The 25,230-nt window shown below is 36.5% G+C and overlaps 1 long non-coding RNA gene across 1 annotated transcript; it reads left to right on the top strand.

The window, feature by feature from the left end:
* The first annotated feature begins 2,784 nt into the window (after positions 1-2,784).
* Positions 2,785-23,929, top strand: LOC135281092 (uncharacterized). The gene is made up of 6 exons (XR_010347867.1): positions 2,785-2,922; positions 4,128-4,230; positions 11,950-18,866; positions 19,246-19,520; positions 21,311-21,436; positions 23,491-23,929. It is a non-coding gene; the product is annotated as an uncharacterized LOC135281092 (long non-coding RNA).
* Positions 23,930-25,230: the final 1,301 nt, after the last annotated feature.

Below are 25,230 nucleotides of genomic sequence, written 5' to 3'. Positions count from 1 at the left end.
CAAAGAGATGGTGCCAGACAGTACTGCAGTGCACAAAAGTGAACATAAAACCAAGTCACTAATTATCTGAAATGCCTGACAAAAAGTGGTAGCTTGTGTTTGCTCTTATTTTTTTTTCCATTCTGCTCAGGCTTCCCAGGAATGGAAGTCCCACCAAAGGGCACAGCCCCCAACTACAGCCACATAGCAAGAGTCCATCCCCTTTTCCTGTGTCACACATTTATCCCTCAAGGTCTTATATATCGCAGAAAGCTCACAGTTGGGTATCATGCATGCATATATCTGAAAACAAGCAATTAATCTGAAATTAAAAGGTACCCAGCCTCTTTCTCAAGAATTTGGGGAAGTATTCTTTTTTGAAGATGATTGCAGTCTGCATTGCAGGCAGAGCAGTCAGGGATGAAGGTTTGTTCCTGAAAAAGCTTAATCAAGGAATAGCAAAACCTAGCTTGATACTGAAGGTGCTAGCTCACATGTGTCAGTAAATTGGAAAACCAACTACTCCAGACATTTCTGTTGCCTTTTTCTGAGGATAGAGTCTTCATTGTGACACAATTTTAGCTCTTGCTAGACTCTGCAACCTAGACTTAAACTGAATGGGGAATTCAGCCTGGGCTTAAATTTAGTTGGTGACTCTGGTGGTTTGGATTTTGCAGGTTATCTGTGACTCAGGGACAACTTACAGGGCAGGCTGAAGCAACAGCTGACAAGGGGACTATTTTATCAAACCTAGTCAGAGAAATTAATAGCATAGCTTTAAATCACACACATCTAATAGCCAAATTAAAATTTTTATCCAAGAATATCTAGAAAATTCAGAGGCTATAGTATTTCTTCATTAAAGAGCCATTTGATGAAGCAAACATACTTATTAAAAACTACAAATCATTCACGGTCAGCTCAGAATCAGAAAAAGAATATCCTTTTCTCAAGACTTACTGTAGCAAATAATTCCCTTTCTTTTATTGCTGCTCTGATTTTAATACAGCTCATGGATTCAATTATTGAGTTTGGGATATATTTGTAAAGTTATAAAAAACTTGAAAGTACTATAAAATTAATAGTTATTACAACTAATCCATGATTAATACAGTAGCTGATAGTTTTTACATGTCCCAGAATAGCAGTTTAGAGAATATAATTTCTGAAATCTCGTTACAGATTGAGCCAATTTTCTGACAAAGCCACCAACCTGCCAATTCTTTCTCCATGGAACACATACCACTGGGGTGGTCATGGTGCAACTTTAAAATCACAGCATCAGTCAGCCTGTAAATTCAGTCATCCTTTTACCTGAAAAATCATAGTGTCACCTAACCTGGGAAGGTCCTCCATTACAGTTGCCAAGGCCAAAGGGCCTGATGTAGCACAGAAAACCCAAATTAAATTCTTTCCATATCATACTGCCATGTGACAATCTCCATTTTAAACCATGTCTTAAGGAAGCCCAGACTTTGTACTGGTATTAGATGCTGTCATAGTATAAAATGATGTGACAGGAGCATATATTGATTAAGAATTTGCTGCTCTTCTTTTAAAATATAGAAGCTGACTAAAAGGAGCAAAAAAAGGCATTGTACAAATAAAAAACACACGTTCTGGGTCACGAGATACTCTTGAGAACCAAAGACAGTATTTTAGCGTTTTGTCTGTGAAAAAAAATAAATCTGGTGTAAGGGCAAGAAAAGGCTATATACTAGGGAAACACATTAATTGGGATATAAATTAGAATTACTACCTCTAATAGAGCAAACTGCTCCTCAGAAAGGGGAGATGTGTAATCTGGTTTATAATGAGACACTCATCAAAATGGACCCAACAAACAGAGGCAAACAAACAGTCTGCAGATAGACCTACAAGATCATTCTCTAAATAACTCATCCACACACAAGGCAGCTCATGTGGGGTTTTTTGTAGCATTTTAGCTTGGCTTGGCTCTGGGTTTCTTATTTTCAACAAAAGACTGATGCATTGCAAACAGGCAAGAGTCTAGATAAATGAGATCTGATGTTTATTCATGGCAATTTCAAAAAATGTTCAGATTGTAAACAAAACTTAATTACTTTAGAAAGACATAAAATCTGCTGATATAGGATATAATGCTAAATAATAATCACCAGAAAGCCATCTCATTACTATTGGTTTTGTGTTTGATATGGGTTTGGCCCAAGGCAAAGCCCAGGGCTTTATTTATTTAAAAGGGTAGGAAAACAAGACAATATGCATGTTTCATATTAAATATTGTGATGGCAATACACTATGTGAAATGCAATGAGAAAGAAACATTGTGAAGCACCGAGGAGAATTTAAAAATTTATATTTTGTTGTACTTTTTTTCAGACATAAGCAGACTTTCTGAGGGATTATGGGAATACTAATAGCCACTCTAGAGTGGGAATTTATTATAATCTTGCAGCAAGAAACAGCACATCTACACATGTGTATACACACACCTTCCACGTATATAGCCATGTCTGATTTTCCTATTAAGTTATCTAGGGTTTTTTTAATTGCCAGCTCTGATGAGTTTAAGTCAACATATTTCCTTACTGCTCCTTCTGCTTGTCAGCTGTAGCTGGATTGATAAAATGCAAATGAACAAATCATTAACGAGTACTGGTTATGAATCTCTCAGGCAGTTCAGGACCCTATCAAATCCTGCACCTATTACTTTGTGTGATTGATGTACTATTGTAAGTGATTGTTCCTGATCTTATTAAATCTTATTGATTTTTTCCCAGTTTCTATTTTATGCAGGACCAGGCTTGGACTATTATGAATGTTGCTGAACACTGTTAATCAAGCTTACACAGCTATTTTGATGGCAAACAATTAGAACTCTGAAGCAATACCTTGCAATTAGCTTCAGGGATATGGACCTCAGCACCGTAATAATGAAAGAGACCTTCTCCTTCAAGCAAGGTAATGAGATTTACAATTATGACCCCAAATAACCTCTGAGAAATAACCAATCTGCAAACATAGATGTGTTTATCAATAATTTGTGCCCTTTTTATGAAAATGTATTTTAATTTTTTTCACATATGAATCATTGTTTCTCCTGAAGCACAGCGTATAAAGCCTTATAAAATGACAAAAATATAAATTGAAAGTCTGTATATATAATTTGAATCCACTGGAGGGGTCTACAGAGTGATATGCATCAAAAATGTTCAAATGTTTTGAGGAAAATAACACTGAAAACTTGTAAGAAAATACTGACATTATGCAAAAAATTGGGTGGTTATAATCACTTGAAAATTCTTATTTATGTGTTTAGCCAACATATACAAGCATATATATACACACATATATAAATATATAAATTCAAGTACATTATTCAGTAGGTCAGTATACACAGACACCCATAAACATACATCTTTAGAAATCCAGTGTATGTATTTTTGAATGACATAGGCAATAAAAATAACCCAAATTTTCTCCTTTAGAAACTAAAGAGATTAACATGGTTTTTGGAAATGTAATAGTTTATTGAACATCACAGGTCAAATTTTTGTTACATGCAAAGGCATTAAATGTAAAATTAATACATAGATAATATACAATGAAAAAATTTACCTTGGGAGTGAAATAGTATATTTCCAAAGTTCTTAACTTCCAGTATATATATTTTACACTTGCAGCCTAAGCACATTTTTTGCTGATTATTTAGTAGTGCTGAAAACTCTTCCTATCACACTGCACTTGAAGATTAACTCACATGCATTTGCTAGTTAGCATGTTTGCTAATTTCTCCAGCATCTTTTTTGCTAAAAAGATGTTATCCAACTTTTGTAAAATATATTTATATATAAAAAGGGAATACCTTGAAAATTAGGAAAATTTTACAATGTTCCTTCATTTGTTTCTATGAATTGATTACATTGAAATAAGGCATTTATACTTTGGTTCAACTGATGAGATGAAGAAGTGTACCAAGCCCAAATGCCAGACAGAACAATTTTCAAATGCAAAAAGTTTGCCATTCTTACTGTTCCTTGATGATAATTACTTGCAAATTTCTCTGCTGTATTTGGCATTTTTATCAGGATGGAAGTAGTGTGCTAAACACACCTGTAATTCTGCTGTGTTCCCTTTCATTGCTCATCTTATCCAAATTTTGAAAGCCCTCTAAAGCCAGTTTCAGAAACGGCCTCTGAAACAGTATGGGTTCTACAAGCAGAGACTAAAACTGTGTCTGGATGGAGATCTGTGGCTTAAAATATGATGGTAAGAATGATAATTTTTTATTCAATATATTAATCCTGGGTAGTATTCTGAGTGAAGAAGGGGAGGATGAAGAGAAACCAGGATTTCTTAGAACTGTAATTTAAAAATATGTCTGCTTCAATGTAGTGTCAATTTAGGAACAGAGTTATATTTTTAAGCACAAAATCAGCAAGATAATCTCTCTTAACCCATGGAATACATGCGAGAAGTTCATACAGAAAGGCAAAACTGGGATGTGTCCATGGATGTATGCAATATACACTATGCTCACAAGTTTAGAAAGCAGAAAGAAATTTCTGTGCATTCACAAGGCAGTGTTGAAAGGGTTAAATGGAGAGCTTAGCAAACATGATAAAATTATTAAAAGGTCCATAAGCTAATTCACCATGCAAATTTTTCCTGATTCTCTTTACTCTGAGCACAACCAATAACTGTGAGTTATTTTAGTGCCAATTTCAATTTTTATCATATAAATATACATTTACTGCTGGATGTAACTGTTAATGAAATGTACATAATATGTAAAATCTATAAAAATGTTGTAGTTATACATTACTTTCTGACTGTTGTACAACCTTTGTAAACAAAGTATAGTATATCAACTTTTTCATGACAATAGGCAGATTTGTCATCATGGGGACAGCTAAATGAATTATTTAATCAATAACAGACTACATCAGTGGTGATAAGACAAGCTCAGACAAATTAAAAAGTGAATCAGGTAAAGTATGTCACAAGCAAGATACACAGGTAGTGTAACATAACTTTCATATTAAGCAGAATAACTGGGAAAAAAAATAAAATCCAACCAACCAACCAACTAAAAATGCACAAACAAACCACCATAAATCCCCACAGCCACCTCTGCAGAACTTAACCCCCCATACCAAAACATAAAGCCACAGATTGTTTTGGGAGGTTGGGCGGGGCTGGGGAGTGGAGGACGTGTGTTCCTGCTTTGCAGTAAAATGAGAAGACAACTTCTAAAAACCAAAATCCTAAAGAAATGAAGTGGCAAGATAATTCATAAATGCAATATTTTCAGAACAGTTTTGTAAAAAACAGATGGTGGTAAGACACCAGAGGTCAGAGTGTTTCTAGGTTTGGGCACTTTTAAGTAGCTAAACCTATGGGAGGGAGGGAGGGAGGAAGGGAGGGAGGGAGGGAGGGAGGGAGGAAGGAAGGAAGGAAGGAAGGAAGGAAGGAAGGAAGGAAGGAAGGAAGGAAGGAAGGAAGGAAGGAAGGAAGGAAGGAAGGAAGGAAGGAAGGAAGGAAGGAAGGAAGGAAGGAAGGAAGGAAGGAAGGAAGGAAGGAAGGAAGGAAGGAAGGAAGGAAGGAAGGAAGGAAGGAAGGAAGGAAGGAAGGAAGGAAGGAAGGAAGGAAGGAAGGAAGGAAGGATGGATTAGTGAATGTTTCCCTACCTGTTCATAAAATTTGGTCTCTACAGCATTTCACAGAGTATGCTCACACCTTTTGTTTTCCATATGAAAGTCACAATTTGTGTGGTGCTTATCTGGGCAGCCCAGACACAGAGCAAACCTCCAGAATGAGCTACCAAAGACAGTTCTTGCAGGTTTGCACATTATACCACAGTCAAGTCCCTCTCTTGAAGGTCTCCAGGCTGTTCCTAGGCTACATCATATTCCAATGTGTTAGACATACTGCTTACCCAGGTGGGGATAGCATCCTCATGAATTTCCAAACTGGGTTGGACCCTGTCCTGCTTTTTTGCCGTGGATATAGGTCAGCCTCAGGAAGCACATTCCAACTGTTTGAAAAATTGCACCAATCTTCATGAAAACCTACAAAATAAGAAAAGGGTATGGCAATCACACAGTAAAAATTTGCTTGGTAATTTTCACATTGTGTAAAAAAATAAATTGGTACATTTGCTTTTCCAGATCTTCTAGAATTATGGGCGATGAGCGATTTTTTTTCCTTCCCTAAAATTTTAAGCAGGACTTTAAGAACTTTAGAAATCCATACAAATCCTTGTGGCCTCCCATATCTGAAGCCATTTCACAAGCTGCATTTATATTATTTCTAAAGAAGAATCTGACAGTTCTAAAATTGCATAAAGAGAGCCAAGCTGTCTGTTTTAAAACTGAATGGCATACAGAAGAGTAAGAGCAGCTGAAAACTGTATATGTGCAATTTTAAAAGGTTTTCAGCTTTTTTTTTTCCTCCAATGAATATGCATCTTATAACAAAGGATACCACTCCTAGAGTTTACTGTTTTCCTTTATGTTTCTCTTTCTGCTGTTCTCAGATCTTTTGAATAGCTGAAATCCTTTTTAAGCAGGGAAGAAATTCTCACTTCTCTCTCTCATCCTCTGCTTCTTTATACAGTATGCATAAATCTCATGGAAATAAGTCTAGAATAATATGCATGTTTTGTGATATGAGCACTTAGTGTAGCTATAAAGACTAAGTGTTATTTTGATATGCAGGATTAAGTTTGAAACACATAAGCCGTATAAAACATTGAAGGAAATAAGAATTTTGTGGTGGAGGACACAAATAGATAGAGATTTGCTTCTGTCCCATATATGTCCATGTATTAATATAGGGTAATTATAGCTATAAGCCTCTGAATGCTAGTGGTGGTGATGTGTCTCATTGCTGCCATTGGATTCATGACAGCAAATTCCAATTCATCAAAGCAAACGCCTCTGCATTGCACATCAGGCATGATAAGTCTCTAATAACAGTGTATCATCTCCAAGTTATATGTATTAAAGACATATGCATCAAAGTACAATACCACACTTTAAAAGTGATCATGTGAGAATTCAGTGTTTCTAAGGAATTCTTTTTGTCTTCTTGGACTTCTGTACATTTGCTCTTCTATTCTTTTGTAATCCTTTTAGGATATTCATGTCATTCAGGTATTTATTTGTGTGGTGCAGTTACCCCTTACACCAATACTGATCTCCCATCTGATGTAACTCCCCCACCATGACACTTATTCATATAACTTATGTCAAAACTGCCTGCACTCACCTCTTAAACCCTTCTGAAATGAAGTCCGTAGTTGGGGCAACTGTAATGAAAAGAAGTGACTTGAAATAAAATCATCCATCCATGAAAGCTCAATTCACAGCTTTAGGATGGTCAGACACAGATCTTCTTCAGCTTAATTTGTAGCAAGTAGCAATTTGAGCTTCATTTTATATGTAGCACGTGACATACAGCAAGCTATAAGGAGAAAGAAATTGAGGCACTGAGTATGCTGAAAAAAAAATCAAACCTCAGCCAAACCCCAAGATTCTTTGCTTAAAGCTCATGTACATAAAGAAAGTAGTTTCATGTTATGATGTGCATTCCCCATGGTGCACTTTCTCCATTAGTGTTTATATCTTCATGCTATTTTATTTTGGACAGTGCTAAACAGATCTGATACACTCAGAAAAATTACAGTTCCATGCTATCGGGGAAAGATATTAACAAACAGTATTAGCATGTAGCTGGAGGTGAATGCATAATGGACAGGCAAACACCAATAAAATATTTAATTTTTACACACTAATATTAAATATATAAATCTCAACTGGTTAGTTAGTTTGCAGACACAAATTCACCTCTTTGGTGGGAAAATCTCTCTTTGTTTACTGGTATTCCTGGTAGTTTCTTTGGAGCAAATTCCTCTTTCCTAATAGTAAGAGCTGCAACCTTATACAGATATTTGTATGTGCAAAATAAAGACATAACATATTCTGTTAAGTGGTTTAACTATGAAGCAAACTGTACCATGTGTTAAAGCCTTCATTTGTTTAAATGGGAAAGTAAAGAAAACAAAAACAAAATCAAAAACACCACAAACAACAAAAATTTAAAAAAACACCAAAAACAAAACAAAATAAAAAAATCCTTTTATCTTCAAATTCTAGTGCTTTTTCTATCAGATTACCTTTTGTTCTCCTTTACTACCCCTCCACAGCTTTTCACTCATTTGTATTTATGATCTCCAAGCTACTCTCTCTGGTTGTGATGCTCACAGATTTGTCTTCCCTCCCTAACCTCCCTCTCCCCTGTTGTCACTATTGTCCCTAATTTTAGTTATATCCTTCACTTCTTTGCCCCTCTTTGATATCATTCTCTCTGCTCTTCTGCACCTTAGACTACTACAAGCATTCATCATCTGTCTTTCTGTCTCTGTCCACCAAAGGTAACCAAAGGAATGCTCCAGTCTTACCTCTCTGTACCCTTTTTAGTCCTATATTTCTTAAAAGATAGCATCTGAGATAGGACTTTTGCTCCTAATTACTACATCTTTAACAATCTTTAACTTTCCTTCAATCTTTCTATTGATTTACTATGTTTGATTTTGTAGATTCTCAATTCCTTAAATTCTTGAGATTGTATTTTTGTCCTATCCTCAGCATTTCACATTCTGCAGCTCTTTAGTTCCAAATCTCCAAATCCCAATTTTTTTCTGTTTCTGACCAGCTTTCAGTTTTCCTCATTGTTAGATTTTCTACCACACATTTTTCTCTTCAGTTTTTTCATATTCCAAATTTTAATCAAGTTTCCTCTGCTACCTGCTATTGACAATGAAAAACATAGAATACTTATGAAAAGGCTCTTCATTTTCAGACTTACTTACCTAATGCACCGCCTGCCACTCCACTTATTTTTGTGTTCTTTAGCATATGTCAGATGGTTCAAAAGTGTCCTGCTATTTTATCTCACATCATTTGCATTCTTCCATTAGCTTTGCTTACCCAAAATGCTTACTAATGAACAGCTATCTTATTCCACTAAAACTCTTTATACATACCAATGGCAAATATTATTACTGTGTGTAAGTACTCATTGTGCCCACTGCTGCTCATCAATTCAAGAAGAAGAACAAAAATGCAACATCTCCGTTTTCTGCAGGTCAGATCAGATCCACCAGGTTCCCTCATAGCCACATCATGGTTCACCCACTGGCTCCTGCAATAAGCTCACAACTGAACAGAGAAATATTTCATTGTTTATTGTCTTTACACTTTTAAAAACAAAAAGTTCAAGTAGCTCTCTCCATCTTTCCTCAGAAATCTCTTCAATGCTTCATCTCTCTTGAAAAGGAACTTAGCACATAATACTTCAGGGTTTCACCACCAAAGTGAAACTTCTTGCACAAAATCTTTACTCCTGCCTGTAAAAACAAACTCCTTCACAACCCGAACAGATTTTTCAGATCTTAACCCTAGTGGATTCCCATCAACTTCCCCAAACATGCAATCTATCCAAAGGACCACCATTTCTTCCAGAAGCTCTCTCACCAGTAGAAATCCTGCAGGAGTTGGTTTTTTCCCTCCCTCAACACCAAAAGAGGTTGCTCATAAGTGTTAGGCACTTCAAACCGTTCTGTATTCTGGACTGACTTATAAAACAAAAAGTAACTATTATCAAGTAAAAAGTAGCAATTACTGTCTTATGCTACTGGAGAATAAAAATGTTATGACCTGGATTTTCCTATTTTTCTATTCCTTTTTGAACTTCTGGAAAAACCCTAATATTTGGCATAGTTTCCAGTTTAGAGAGCTTGGTTCCTGACAGCTCAGGAAAGGAGAAGCCTGGAATCTTATCTGCCCACCAAAATTATGTACAAGTTCCCAAAGGGCAGAGGAAAGGTACATTGTTATCACTCTAGAAAGAAAAATGAATATGTACACTCTACGCCTGCCATCAGGTACATTTTCATCTACTTTGTTTCTAATTGCACTCTCCAGGCTCCTTTCTCCTTTCTACATTGCTGAATTGTCTTTCACATCTGCTGTTCATATTACCTTCCTACTTCATATTTCAGCATTTGTAACTTTTTCCTCTTGGTACCTTCTGCTCAGAGACCAGGAGCATTGATGGCATGCTTTTCCCATTTGCTTGAAGTGGGACATGCCTTGGTGTTTAGGTGCTATTCAATGTCAACTTTTTGTAAATATTAAGAAGCAAAACATTTCAATTTGAACAAGCCTTACTGGGATGCTCAGGGGGCAATTTCAGTTAGCATGTGTAAAGCCAAGGAGTCACAACATTGATTACGTAAATTTTTTCCAATTGTACATGAAGTAAAGTTAGAGTTTGAATTACTGACATTAGAATATGGGCAATGCAAAGGTCCTCTTTGGTACAATATAATCTATCAAGGCAAGAGAGATGAAGATGGGAATACAATGATACTGATTATTTGCTTACTTTGTTTTCCTATTAAAACAGAAAAGTTTCCTCATCAGTATTATAAGAAAAGCAGGGAAAAACCTTCTTAAATACCTAAACTGACTTTTCTGGGAGGGAATATGTATTTATTTAATAAATATGTTGAGTACAGCACAGCATTCAATTCCTATAAATTAAAGTATGTAAGAAGCTGGAGGGCTTCTGTCCTGAGATTTTTAAATGAATATCCACAGGTCTGAATTTTCTAATTTATTTTTAAATAAGGGAACATTATCAAAAATGAAGTAAAATTCCAAAGAAATAAACATATAATTTTACATTATAATATATATTTACATTATATATATTTACCTTTATAAATTAAAAAAAAATTAAGGGTGACATTGCTGAACACATCACTTAAATCTGAAATAAATTATTTATCTTTGTATACAGCCTAGCAAGGATATATATATTTTTTTTCTTCTATAGTGTACATTCAATTTGAAGAGGTTGTTCAGTTCAGAAGTGAATGAATGAAACTTTACCTCAGGCATTTACTAGACCTGCATGTATTTCCAGGGAATATAGGGTGTGAATTATGACACTTAGACAAGAGAAAGACCCCTTTCTATAATCTTTAGTGTCCATTCTCCCATCCTAATACAGAAAAGGCTTGTTGCCTTGCATATTATTACCAGTCTTCTATAGCTGCAGTATGATGATGGTTAATGTCACAAGTTCAGGAACTATGCACAGACAGAGACACAAGGCAAAGAAATTGAACAAGGAAGACAGCTGGCACTGTTAAGAAAAAGAAAGCCATAGCTTGATGTTACTTTGAGCAACAGGTGATTTAGAAGGACAGAAGTGCTCATCAAATCACAATAAACAAATTCAGGGGCTTCAATGGCTAAAATGGATAACTCAGGCCGTGGATTGAAATCTACCTAAGCCTCAATCTTTAACAAAATTTTATCTTCAAATCTTTCAAACTAACCTTTCATTACATTTTTCTGAAAGAACTATCACAGGAGAATTCAGAAAATGGCAAATGTCTTCTATATATTTAATTGATCAATATGTAAGCACAGCTTAATTGAAAAATCACTTGTGGTAGTTCATAAATTTGAAATTATTAATGAACACTTCAGTCAAGTGTATTTATTTGGGGGAAATATAAACGTGAGGTAAGAGAAAAACTTTCATGCACTTTCTCCATTTTCCTATTTCGCATGGACGAGAAGTTAATGAATTTATGTTGTCACCTCATTTTTGAGTGGGTTTTCAAAATTGAATGGGGCTTGAAAGCTCTGCAACAGAACTACCATCTTTTGGCAGCAAATTAGAGGGGGAAAGAAGGTAACTGAAGTCCTTTTAAGCCATGAAAAACATTTATTGAAAGCAAGCGTTAAGTTTTAGGAATATATGGAAGATATCTTTTGAAAGATATGAACAATTCAGAAAGGATAGTCACTGTAATTACACAGTCAGTTAGTGCAGAGAATTGTCCATGCCATCTAAAACCTCTCATGCCAAATTAATGATTTTCCTCTGCTCTGTGTCTTCCCACAGGAATCATACTTACCTGCTGCTATTTGGGCTGCACTGAAAATCATAAGGCATTAAGCAACTCTGAATTCCCATGATGACTTGCTGTACTTGCATTAAAAAAATCTTTTTTTTATATTGTACCTCTACATTTTTTTGCACAAGAATTTAGTGGAGCCTGATCTCTTGTCAAGTTTCAAAGCACAATGACTCAAGAAGGAAGGGAAGTGATTTTTCTTCACATTTCTGAAATGTGTTAGCATTGAAATCATGGTCACATCTGTAGGAATGTCTAATACATGATTAGATGATCAGAATAAGTCCAGAAGAGTTTTGTCAAGAATAGAAACACTCTTAAATGGCAAAATCTACACGTAAGAGAACAATAATATTTTCTGTGATTCTGGAATGCTCTTTTTAAAATCAGTGTGGTTCCCTGAACTTCTGCTGCTGTGATGAAAAAGCATTCCAGAGAAAGCAAACTTCTGGTAATTTTCTAATATCAAGCAATACAAATTCACAGTGCAGAATACATTGCATTAACATCACAAGTAAATAACAGTATTTTCCTCTGTCACAAACATTTAGCTTATATTCCCAAATACCATTTTAGTACTTTGAAAATAGTCCTCAAGAATTTTCAGTGGATAATTGAGCCGTGTGGGTATTTTAGGACAAATATTGGGAAAAGTCATGTTCAATACCAATGTCTATACCATTTAAACAATGAAAGCATCAGGTAAGTAACAACATTTGGACAGCAAGTCAATATGACTATGAAAGGTCTCCAATAATGAGCAAACTCAAACCAATACACTGTTTGAGTATTTGGCCTTCCTATTGACAAAGGTTGCTTTCAATCACACTGTATCTATTACCATATCAATCATCACTCTAAATGAATACAACATGAACATTGACGAAGACATCACTTAGGCAAAGAAACTAAAGGTTCTGTGAAAACAAATAATGAAAGTTTGGTTGATCACAGCATGAAAATTAGACCTAATCCTTAGTCATTCTTATTTTGTAAAACAAACAAATTGAAACTAAAAATGTTAGCTCTATTTCTTTCCAGGAACTTAAAATATATGGAAATTGATATTACATTCTTAATTATTAAACATAATGCAATCCAATACTTTGTTTGCTACACAAATTAAGATATGGAATTGGACTGATGAAAATGATTTACGTGCAGGATTAAAATATTGGCAGCTTTATAGAGTGAAATGTCACTATACTGCTGTACCTTCAAGTTTTACATTTCCTCCTTTGAATCCCTGTCAGCCTTCATGAACACTGGAGAGTTTAATCAATGCTTGCTGTAGCCATAGAATAACACTGAATATTTTACCTGTGTAATAATCATTGTGCAGTTTAGTACAAGTCAAAAGCAGAAATTACAAACATATATGTTGCAATTGACAAGGTAACATGTTAAATTACATTAAAATAAATTCTTACACATTTCTATGATTCTTTTCTTTTTGTGAAGGCAACCTGTTTTGCAACAGCTCAATGCACCCTAGGGCAATCAAATTGTATTTAGGATGACTCAGAGGTCATAAAATTCGAACACCTCTGAGTTCATGTATTTGAATTACTTTAATTTATATGATACAAAACTCTTGTGAAACAAGCATTTTATTTGCTTTATGTACTCCAAAGGGTGGAATTCAGATTATAATTTGTACTGCATTTTTTTCAAGATAGTCAATATCAACAATATCAAAACTGGAGAGGGAAAAAGAGATTATCATCTTGGTGTTGTGGCAGTCTGTTTTCCTTATAAAACAATCTTATGTGAAGTAAAAATACAGGCAAGAATAAGGAAATGAGGAGAGGAACTTAGCATGAAATGTAGGAAACTAAATAGAAAACTGAGTAGATGTAAAGGTTGTCAAATACATTGAACTTATTTCCAGATTTTCAAATCAAAACCACTAGTACAGCTAATTTAAAAGATAGCTTAAGTTTTTTTATTAAAAAATAAGAAAAAAATAGGATATTTAATATAATGACACCAAACAAAGAAGAAAGACTAAGATATGTTTGAAATACGTTAGGTTTTCAGACAATTTTCCAAAAGACATTCATCTATAGAATAGTCCCAATACCTCTAAATTACAAACCACTTCAATAACATTGTGAGGAAGGAATATAAATAATAATTTTGATTAAAGAGTTCTTAATTTCTATTTAAAGAGCATATCTTGTGTATATTTTAATAACCAGGTGCAGTGCAAGAAGTGCATTATGTCATAGATATTTATTCAAAAATATGTAGAAAAAACCCACTTCTACTGTCAACAATGTTCTTTGTTGCATTATTCTTTCAGCTCTGAAATCGATCTAGTAAGTATCTATTGAATGAATATTTTGCCTAGAAATTTGTTTTGCCTTGGTGTATATTACAAGCATATAGATATTTAAGAACATAGAAAGTGCTCTGGTCTGCCTAGTCAACCCTCTGTTTGCTATAACACTCCTCAAGAAGGCTTTATTTTTCCAGCAGGTGTATCAAGCTATATCGAATATTTAATCCACCTATGCAAGAGAGTAAATTTTAGAGTATATATTCATAGAAGAAATTTGCATTGCTGTCTCCAGTTCTGTGTCTGATGACACACAGAGTGTCAGTTTTATAACACAAAATATGCAATATTTCAGAAAGATTCATTAAGCTAACCCCTGTTATGAAGATAATTTACATTTACTTCAAGCCATTAAGGGTGTAATCACTTTAGGCAAGCATGAATAGAAAGCTGTGATTTTTATCCCAACTTGATCTTCGTTTTTCTCACAGCCAGCATTCAACAGGGCTGAAAGGGCAGTAGCAATGACTCTACCACATGCTGTTCCTTGTCTCAGGTCACAACAGGCAGACCAACACTGAGCATTTTGCCTTCAGCCTCCTCAACCACATGTTGAAAAAAGACAGTTTTAAGAGTTCCAGCATTTAGGCTGAGTGTCTTTCACCCTTTAATTTTAAGCCAAATTAAGCCAAATCTTGTTCAGAATCTTTAACCTGAAATTTTACTGTCATATATATGACAACTGCCCTCCTAGTGGAGTTCCCATACATTGATCTGTCTGGGCATATGGGATATATCTCAAATGGAACTATATTGCCAATAAATTCAAATCAGAGGGCTGGGTCATCACCAGTAGTATGAAATTTAATAAGTCCAAGATTTTGTCCCTGGAATGGGGCAACCCTGGTTATATGGACAGACTGGGGAATGAGATGCTGGAAAGCAGTGACATGGAAAGGCATCTGGGGTTCTGGTTGTTGGCAAGTTGAATCTGAGTCAGCAGTGCCCTGGCAGCCAGGAGGGCCAACCCTGTCCTGGGGGGACACCAGGCACAGCATGGCCGGCTGGGAAAGGGAGGGGATTGTCCTGCTCTGCTCTGCACTGGGGCAGCCTCACCTCGAGTGCTGGGGGCAGTTTTGGGTGCCACAATGTAATGATTTTAAACTAGTAAACAGTGCCCAAAGGAGGGCTAGGAAGACAGTGAAGAGCCTTGATGGGAAGCTGTACAAGAAGAGGCTTAGGTAATTCAGTCTTTTCAGCCTAGAGAAGAGGAGACTGAGGAAATGAGACCTCTAATCAGTTTACAACTTCTTTGTGAGAGGAAGCAGAGGGACAGGCACTGATGTCACTGGTGAGCAGTGGTAAGACCGAAGGGAATGGCCTGAAGATGTATCAACAGAGGTTTAGGCTGGTCATTAGAAAAAGTTTTTTCTCCCAAAGCATGGTTGGGCACTGGAACAGGTAACCCAAGGAACCATTCAAGACACCAATCTGGCTGGAGCTCAAGAAACATTTGGACACAACTTACAGACACATTGGGTGATTTTTTTCTGTTGTTCTGTTGGACTTGATCATTATGGATCCCTTCAAACTCAGGATAGTCTATGAACCTATGATTCTCTGTTGCTGTTTGTAATTCTGACCCTATCCAGCTCTGAGAAGACAAAACCCCAGAACAACAGAAAGGGCAAAAGAAATGTCTTATTTCCATGAAAATGTAGAAAAGCTGGACATGATGGATACTTATTCATTTTTTGCCCCCAAAACTCTACATGATGCACCTGAAATAATAACATGGGTTTTTTTCAGTAATATGTCAGGAATGGAGCAGGGATTTCAAAACCTAGGACAATAGTACAAAGAACTGCCTGTTGCCAACCAAGCTGAAACAGTTTAAAGTAACATTGCTTCTATAGTTCTGCCTGTGTTCTCTGAAAGGAAGATTTTTAGTGCAGTAGAGGTTTATTTGTACATTTCCATAACATTGCATATTAATCTAAAAGGAAAATTTAGGGTCATTTATGAAGAGAAGGCTACAGAAGAAGGACTGATAGAAATAATCATGGATACATAAAGCCATTGATGGAAGCTGAGCAGCTCGAGAAAGCTATGGTAGTATTTCTGGGGTTTGGGATTAGTGTATTAGTATAAGATGAGTTCTGAGGAAGTCAGGGTTACCAGAAGGTGGATTTTGCTGAATAAAAAGTACTCCATGGTACTGGCTGAAACAAAGTGCTGAATAGGTGATTGGGATATGGATAAGGAAGGTGACAGGCATTCTGAAATGCTGTTTGCAGCTCTCAGCACATACTGGAGCATGTCCTGTGTCCTGTTATACTTCTGCCCATTCAGAACTCACCTCTGCGTGGCAGCAGGTTGGTAGCTACTCAAGTCTTCATTCACATGAGTGACAATGTTTTGCGTTGCATCAAAACTTCTGAATGATATTCCCTACCCAGTTGAGTTCATCATATTTTCCACTCCCCTCTTGAATGAGAGGCAATCTCTCCCTTATCAGCCTACTCCAAAATAAAGAGCCATTTAAAAAATATATGGCCATGGTACTTCAGAATCTGTCCAGACTTCAATATGCTATTGACATTACAAACCAATCCAATTTCAGGTATTTCTTTACTACAACTTGCCAGAAAAATAATTTTATTAGTATGTCTATTAAAATAGCCCTTTCCATCAAATTTTTATTGTAATCCTCTGATTGGTCCAGCTTTTTACTAAAGTAATGCAGATTATATCAACATCTTGCCAGACAAATATGACCTGGTTGTTTTAAGTGGGCATTTCACTTTTGCCTCCACTTATATAGAATGGGGCATGTAATTTACTGTGGGAGGCATGGAGATTCTTTTATCTCTTTTTATAATCTCCAAAGCCTGCAGACTTACAGCAGTGAGGGGACTTGCCCATGTGAATTCCATTAAACTCAATGAAACTCTCATGCCATGAAATCCCACACAACCACTGAAAATTAATTATTCATAATAATAACACATTTCTCTTTCCATCTGAGCTTGCAAACATCCTTTCCAAGATAAATAATTATGGTCAAAAGATGCCCTGTGCTAATGAGGCAGGCAGTTTATACCTATTTTTATATTTGTGTTCATAGACACAAAGTTAGACAATTCTAGGTCTGTTTAAGAAAATTTCAAACAAGCTCCCTGTGCTGAGAATTTCACTGGTTTTGATGAACTCCTCCTAGAATCAGTGGGAACTAACTATAGTATAAAATTACACTGCAGTCTTATAGACATTTTTCTCCACAGGAGTTAAGGGATAAAAAAGCAGATCTCAGTATAAAATTTATTTAGGGCTAGGGCTATTTTAAGATTTTCTTTTACACAGCACACAAACTCAAAGAGACCTGAGGAGAATGAAAGTGTTTGTGGTGAAGTCTGAAACAGAATCCACTAATCTACTCAAACCCACACTCTTAATATTAAAAGGTAGTCCTTCCCATTGTAAATACCATTATCAATTCAGACTGGTCACTTCAGCCCCAGACTTCACATCTGTCTTTTGTTGTTCTCCATCTTTTACTGTTTTCTAAAATACAGAGCCATTTTTCGGGTTGATTTATTGGAACTTCAATAATTTTGTATCAAATATTACCTGAATGAAGCACTAAGCTATAAACTGTGTACTCACAGAAAAAATACTGGTTTCATCCTTTGATTTGTGCAGATGTCCTCTATGTAAATACTGCTGGCTTTATAAAAGTGTAAATTTCTACCTATCTGATCCCTCAGTTCTACTTATCTCAAAATCCGTCTACAGCCTCCTGAGAACATTATGCACTGAATTAAGATTGGGATTTGAAACAACCAAAGCAGGCCCATGATAAATATTCGAAAACAGTAGAGACAGCTGAATCTGAAACCCCAATTCACCCATGGTTTTGACTAGATGCCTGATTTGGGTTTCCATGGCAAAGTTTTAGTAGCCAGGGGAGCTAAAGGGGTGGCTTTTGTGTGACGCTGCTGGAAGATTTTCCTGATGTCTGCCATGTTCAAGATGGACCTGCTACTGCTCAAGACTGACCCCATCAACCATCAGCATCAGTGGTAGCACTCCTGGGATGGCATATTCAAGAAGGGAAGAAAAAACTTGTACAACAGCAGCTGCAGCTGGAGAAAGAAGTCTGAGAAAAACATCCCTGCAGACCCCTGGGTCAGTGAAAAAAGAGGAGGAGGAGATGCTCCAGGTGCCAGAGCAGAGATCCCCCATGCTGAAGACAACAATGAGGTAGGACTAGAGACCCACAGTGAAACAGAGATCCATCTTCAGCCCCTGGACGACCCAGCACTGGATCTGGTGAATGCCCAAAGCGGACAGTGACCCTGTGGGAAGCCCATGTTCTGTCCCCGTGGAGAGAGGAGCCCATATGGATGCAGGTTTGCTGGCAGGAATGATGACCCTATTGGAGACCCATGCTGAAACAATCTACTCCTGAAGGACTGTACTCCATGGAAAAAAGGAACCCAGGCTAGAGCAGGGGAAGAGTGTAAGGAGTCCTCATTTGAGAAGGAAGGAGGGGCAGAGACAGCATGTGATGACTAAGCACAGCCTGCTTTCACCATCCCCATTGGTCACTGTGGAGAAGAGGTACAGAACCAGCAATATATTTAAGCCTGTGAAGAAGGGTCAGGTAGCAGGAAGGGCTTTGTTAGATTTGGTTTTATTCCTAATTTCCCTACTCTGATTTGACTGGTAATAAATTAAATGAATGTACCCAAATTGGATGTGCTTTACCCATGATGGTAAACCAGTGAGTTATTTCTCCCTGTCCTTGTCTTGACCCATGGGCCTTTCATTATATTCTCTTTCCCCTGATCAGTTGGGAATGGGAATGATACAGTGGTGATGGTGGGCACCTGGTGTCCAGCCAGAGTCAACTCACAACAATGCTTAACACAAAGCCTTGTCAGTGACCACATTTACCCTTCAGGAATGGATGATTGGCTGTTTTCTTTTTTAAACACAGGTGGAGGGAAATGTGAAGGTGACAACAATATATTGTTTCTGACAGCTGTTTAATGGAAAACACATAAACAGTCCTAGGAAGTATGAGGTCTCCCAAAGAACAGTGTCCTATTAGCCACTGGAGCAACGGCACTTCCTCTGGAGCTTGCCCTTCCAGGGCCCAGGAGTCCCACATTCATTTTCTTCTTTTATTCACAAGTGACTTCTCTTCAAATGAATGACAGAAAACCAGTCCTGTTCAAGGTTGTTTTGTTATTATGGTGTCACTTTTAGAAGGTAAGAAATGATGGTTTATGTCTTCTCAAGCTGAAGAGGACCTAGAACCTGTCACACACTTCCCATAAATGAAACCTGATTATTGGTTACTTTAAAGTGCAGTCTTGCACTCCATCAGATGGTTTTGAATGACAACAGCTGTGATTCTTTTGTTTCATGTTGAAGTCTGGGTAAAACATTAGACCATATTAGACCATTAGACTAATAAACCAGAATCATAAAGGGACATAGCCCCTCAGACACCTCATCTATAATTAGAAGGCTGCAGTTTTCTAAAGGTATGCAATAATAATTTTCTGCATGGCCAGAATAATTTTATTAGCTAAAAAAAAAGAGTCTCCAGGTGGTTTACGACAGTTTCTGAAACTTATCTCTCACATGTTTGTGTCTTATATTCCTTCTGCCTTTTAGAGAAACAAGATAGCATTCAGGAAATCAGGTTTCCCTTGTGAGAGACAACCTGTCCTTCAGTGCCTACAAAATCTGGTCACTGTGGATTTATCAGAAACATAAATAATACCTTGACTCTCTGGAGACCACACTTCCTAGTTTCTACAAAAGTCAGATGTATTTCCTTGCTGATGGAGTATAATCACATACATTTCCTTGCTTTCATTGTATAAACACCTATATTTCACTTTAACACTAATCTATGTTCCTAAGACCTGTAGTCAAAACTCTCAGGCAGTAAATTTATAGAAGAGCAAAACTTAGAACTCAAATAAAGGTAACCCCAACCTTTTTGCCATCTAGAGTTTAATCCCTCTTCAGCCACCAACACAAAATAATTGAGAATTCTCTTGAAAGATATTTTTTTTTCTGTTTCTGCTCTCCATATGATCAATTGCAAATATCTACTCTCCATTCCAGATCAGCTTCCTCAGAGATGGTTAAGGAACATTTTCGTGCTATTTCTTCACTTTCAAAAGTCTTCATTCCAAATACTTTCTAATGAAAAAGGAGTAAGATTCACAGTGTGGACTGTGCTTTAGTTTGGATGTAATGAAGGAACAACTGCAGAAAGATATAATTTCTTTTTAAAAATATCAGAATAACTTTGTCCATCCTTTAGTAATAAGGTAAATAATTCAAAATGTATGCACTCCAGTAGCTGATACAGGTTATTATGTTAACCAAATCAACAATCTGCACAATTTTTACTAAATATCCTCTCCTAGAATAATAAGGAATTCTACCCAGCACTTTGGAATGACAATTAGTTTGTAATTTTAAAAAGTTAATCTCAGTCTTTTCTGATGAATAAACAAACAGCAGGGTCACTGGGGATTGGCAAAACTTCAGCTTGTCTTAAACTACACTATTTACCTCTTCAGCTACCTAATCAAACTTGCAATTCAGGCACTTTTTGATGCAAGGCCTGAGATTATCTTGCACATGCAGTTGCAAAGCCAGAAACACAAATTACACCTGCATAAACAAAGGCTAAGCTTCAGAAGGCTGTGGGAAGGACTTGCCAGCAATATATGATTTTGTCTCTACTCATGCTTCTGTGCCTCAGAACGTACCATGCATTCACAACAGACTAACTTCAAGGCAGTACATCACTCTAAATAACAATTCTCTTTTTTATTATCAGTTTAAGTCACAAACATAACATTAAACTTTTTTTGTCTCTGCATTATTAGATTTAGAGTGTTGGTGCACCAGTTCAAGGTAACTAAACAGCTTTATTATATCATCAATAGCCTTGCAAGATATCCTCATTGTATTCTGCAGGACTTAATTTAAGGAGAAGACACTGTGAAACATTCTATTTTTCTCTATTTTAGAGAGCCATAATCAGATAAATAGTGAGAAGACACAAAAGGAGAACTCTGAGATCCTGTGGGAGCAAGAGCAGGAGCCATACTCTTAATCTAATGGGATGTATTTCAGCATAGCGCACAAAAAAATAGGTATGTCTTTGTACTAACAATACAGCAATCTCAGGAGCACTTGTCCGTATAGCATGCTGAATATTTATCCTTATTTGTCAAGAGTTTTTAAACAGTATATTGTTATTGCACATGTGCATAGCAGTTTATCAAATAAAAGAGGAATGATCTTCTAAATGAACCCCCTTTGAATTGAACTTTAAAACGCCATATCCTATCTTCAAAGGAAGCACAAGATCCACTCTAATAGCTAATATTAAGTGATAGCATGTAGAACACAACAAAAACAAAGGAAGTAAATCTTCTACTCTTTCCATTTTACGGCTTTTTAAAATAGAGACTAAACCCATAATTTTGTTGTTGGTAGAGTCAGAAAACTCACAGCTCTAGGTGCAAAATGAGAGGAAGCTGTAGTGCAATCAAAAATGAACAATAGACTTAAATAGCACCGAAGGCATGAAAATAGCTGGCTACGAGCCCAGAATCTATAAATAGTACCAAACTTCTTCATCATAACTCCACTGATGATGACAACATCATCAGGAAATGAAAACAGAAAAAGCAGGAATAGAATAAAAGCAATGGACCTCAGGAATGAAAGGCCAAACTATTTACAGAGCAAGCTGCTCAAGTTTGACAGTAATCCTAGGGTGGGAGAGCAGCAATGGCAACTAATAGTGCCATGAGTCCTACCACATAACTGTGCTAGGGAAGGAGGACAGTAAAAAGAAATGGAACCAGTCCACTGAGGAATTAGTGCTATTGGTGCAGATTCCAAATTTTTATGAGAATGCTGAAATGTAATGTTTATCATTTGTCTTGAGCATGATGAATGCAGTATGTGATTTATACAAACAAAACCTTTTACTTAGCACAGAAGTTATGACATACCCTTCCTTCCCTTTTCCATGTAAATCCCTTTAACTTTTAAACAAAACCAGAAATAGCATCAATACTACACACATTTTATTTATTATTATTATTTTTAAATTTCTTTTTAGGTTCTCTTCATCAAGCTTAAAAATTCAAAACTACAAACTCTGTAATGATATGATCATTTACACAAATAAAAATAGTCCAAAGTTACAACAATCTATAGGGCAACAACTGACTGCAGAGAAAAAATTCTCCTGTAAAAATACAGTGTGGCTGAAAGAAGAGCTAGAGAGAAAATTTAGTTCACATTGATGAAAGACAGACTGCACAAAATATGTTCAAAATAAAACAAAACAGGAACAAGTTCCAGTGCTGTGCTGCTCAGATGTGATCTCAAATCCAGACAGGGAACATGAAGACTTATCATATACACTCATAAACTCAAGCATGTTATTTAATCTTTTTATCATTCCCAATCAATTTCTTAAATCTTGCTCCCTTTGATTAGAAATTTATCCTACAATATTTTTGGGGTTGGGGGAGGTGGGGGGGGGGGAGTGCTGTTTTCAAAGTGAGCCATTGCTTAACATGAAAAAAGGTGACAGATTCCGGACATCGGTATTCAAATCCACATGGTCTGCATGACTGAAACCTTCTCCCCACCAAATACTCCTCTTACTGACAAAAAATCAGACCTCAGACTGTAAAGGATGTACAGGCTGTCCCAAAAAAGATGGCTTTTCCCCATTACTTTTCCCCATTACACTCATCCCTTAAACCAGTACTTAGAGGTATGGTATTTACCCTAAATATTTGGCAGTATCAGCAGCTTGGTGTACAGCTGCTGAAGGGTTAACTGCTGAATACTAACATATCCCCCCTTTGTACACACCTATAGACTCAGTCTGGAGAAGGCAAAAATGAGATTTTGAGAGGGAAGCAAAGATAAAAGCTTAGCAGACTCATGGTGGGAAACTTAGAACATGCCAACGTTTTGGACAGTTGAGATTACCTAGTTATGGTAGACATCCTTATTAATTAACTCATTCCATCAAAAGGGATGAGTTTTGGCTTCCTAGAGTACTAGTTCCAGATTGTGAAATGCTGAAAGAGCATGTAAACAGAAGCAGAGTTTCAAATGGGACATGAAAATAATATTTCCTTTATTTATAGTAAATAATTACTTATTATCATTTCAGAAGACCCACTACTATCAACCATGCCACTATTTTGTGACACATTACTGCAGGAGACTTTTGGATGAGATGCAGCCAGTAGACATTATATTCTCAAGGAACTTTCTCTTCAGTGTACCTTTGCTCTGAAGATGTCACTTACTGGGATTGACTCTGGAACAGGAAGACTTTTGGCTTGAAATTATCAGCTTTAGACATTTTGCACTCAGAGAGCTTCATCAGAGTTGTGTGTTGTAATTGTGCATTGTAACACCAAATCAGTATTATGAAGTTACTAAAATTAAAAACCCAATGATATGTCAAATGAAAAAGTTTGCAGAAGTTGATAGCCCACAACATTTGAAAACATAGTGTCAAAAAATCTTCTAAAAAGGAAAGTTAACCTCACATAATAAAATAATTTTATTATTACCTTCCCTATTTTTTAAAATAACTACATTAATAAAAATTTAGATATTATTAAAAAACTCTTTTAAAAGGAATTTAATCGCATGTGCATACAAATGAAGTGGAGTGGGGTTTGACTTTCCTACCGGGTGAGGTGAAAGGCAGAAATACACAAAAATAGTCAGAAATGGAAAATAGTCAGAAATGCAAAATAGTCTGGTCTGGGCGGTGACCAGATTTCCTGGTCTACAGCAGCATTCTTGAGGAAAACATAGTAAAACAGACTAAGAAGCATATTCACTTTTCTAAATTTCTGGAGGCAGTGGCATATTTGAAAGGAGATTTTAGTGAGGTGGAAGCTGGCCTCCTTGAGGTAACAAGGGACAAGAAGAGAGGAAATGGCTAGAAGCTGCATGAGGGAAGGTTTAGTTTAGATACTACGAAAAATGTCTTCACTGAACGAGTAGTCAGCCACTGGAACAAAGTACCCAGGGAAGTGGTGGTATCACCATCCCTGCAAGTCTTCAAAAATGTGTGGACATGGAACCTGGGGATATGGTATGGTGGTGATCACAGTAGTGCTGGGTTAGCAGTTAAACTCAACAGTCCTGGAGGTCTTGTTCTAAGCTTAGCAATTCTATGCTTCAATGATAGTTTCACTCCTGGGCCAATACACAGTGCTCATAGAGTTGCTCTTAGTAATGACCAAGGTTGAAGAGGTTAAAATTGCTGCTCCAACTACTGGAAATCAGCTGAGCATGTGCACTCCCACACCTGCTTGCCAGCAGAAGCTGAGGAAACAGGCAAGTATCTTAAAGTCATTGCACTTACTGCTAGTGGTTGGGTAAAAATGTTCATCAATTTCTTGGGTAGTAAAGTGTCCTTGAGGGAACAGAAAGTGGATTTAAATAGCAAAACAAGAGTGTGTGTCTATGCACTTAGAGATACAAGCACATTTTACTTTCAAAAAATATTACAGAAAGTTATAATCTAAATATTACCCATAAATACTTCATCTAAATAAATTAACATGATATCAAGTGCCAAGTTGTGAAAGTTATAAATCTATATCATGCTACTATCATTCCATCATTTATGCCAAAACAATACCGATACAATGTAGTAACAGCAATATGGTGTCATTAGGTTAACAAGACTGCAAGTATTTTCCAGGACATTGATTTTCTTATGGTGAAAAAAAAGAGAAAAAAAATAGAAAATAAAATCTCCCAGTGTTTTGGTATCAATTTGACAGAACCAGACAATCCTTCAACTAGTAAGAACAGTTTAGGAACCTTTAATTCCCCTCACCCCCCAGAAAAGATGGCGGCCTGCCAAAGAGGAACAGGTTTTGTG

Source organism: Passer domesticus, chromosome 1, assembly GCF_036417665.1.
Source record: "Passer domesticus isolate bPasDom1 chromosome 1, bPasDom1.hap1, whole genome shotgun sequence".
In the NCBI taxonomy this organism is placed as follows: Eukaryota; Metazoa; Chordata; class Aves; order Passeriformes; family Passeridae; genus Passer; species Passer domesticus.
The sequence above is the reverse complement of the archived record's forward strand: the minus strand, read 5'-3'. Positions and strand labels throughout refer to the sequence as shown.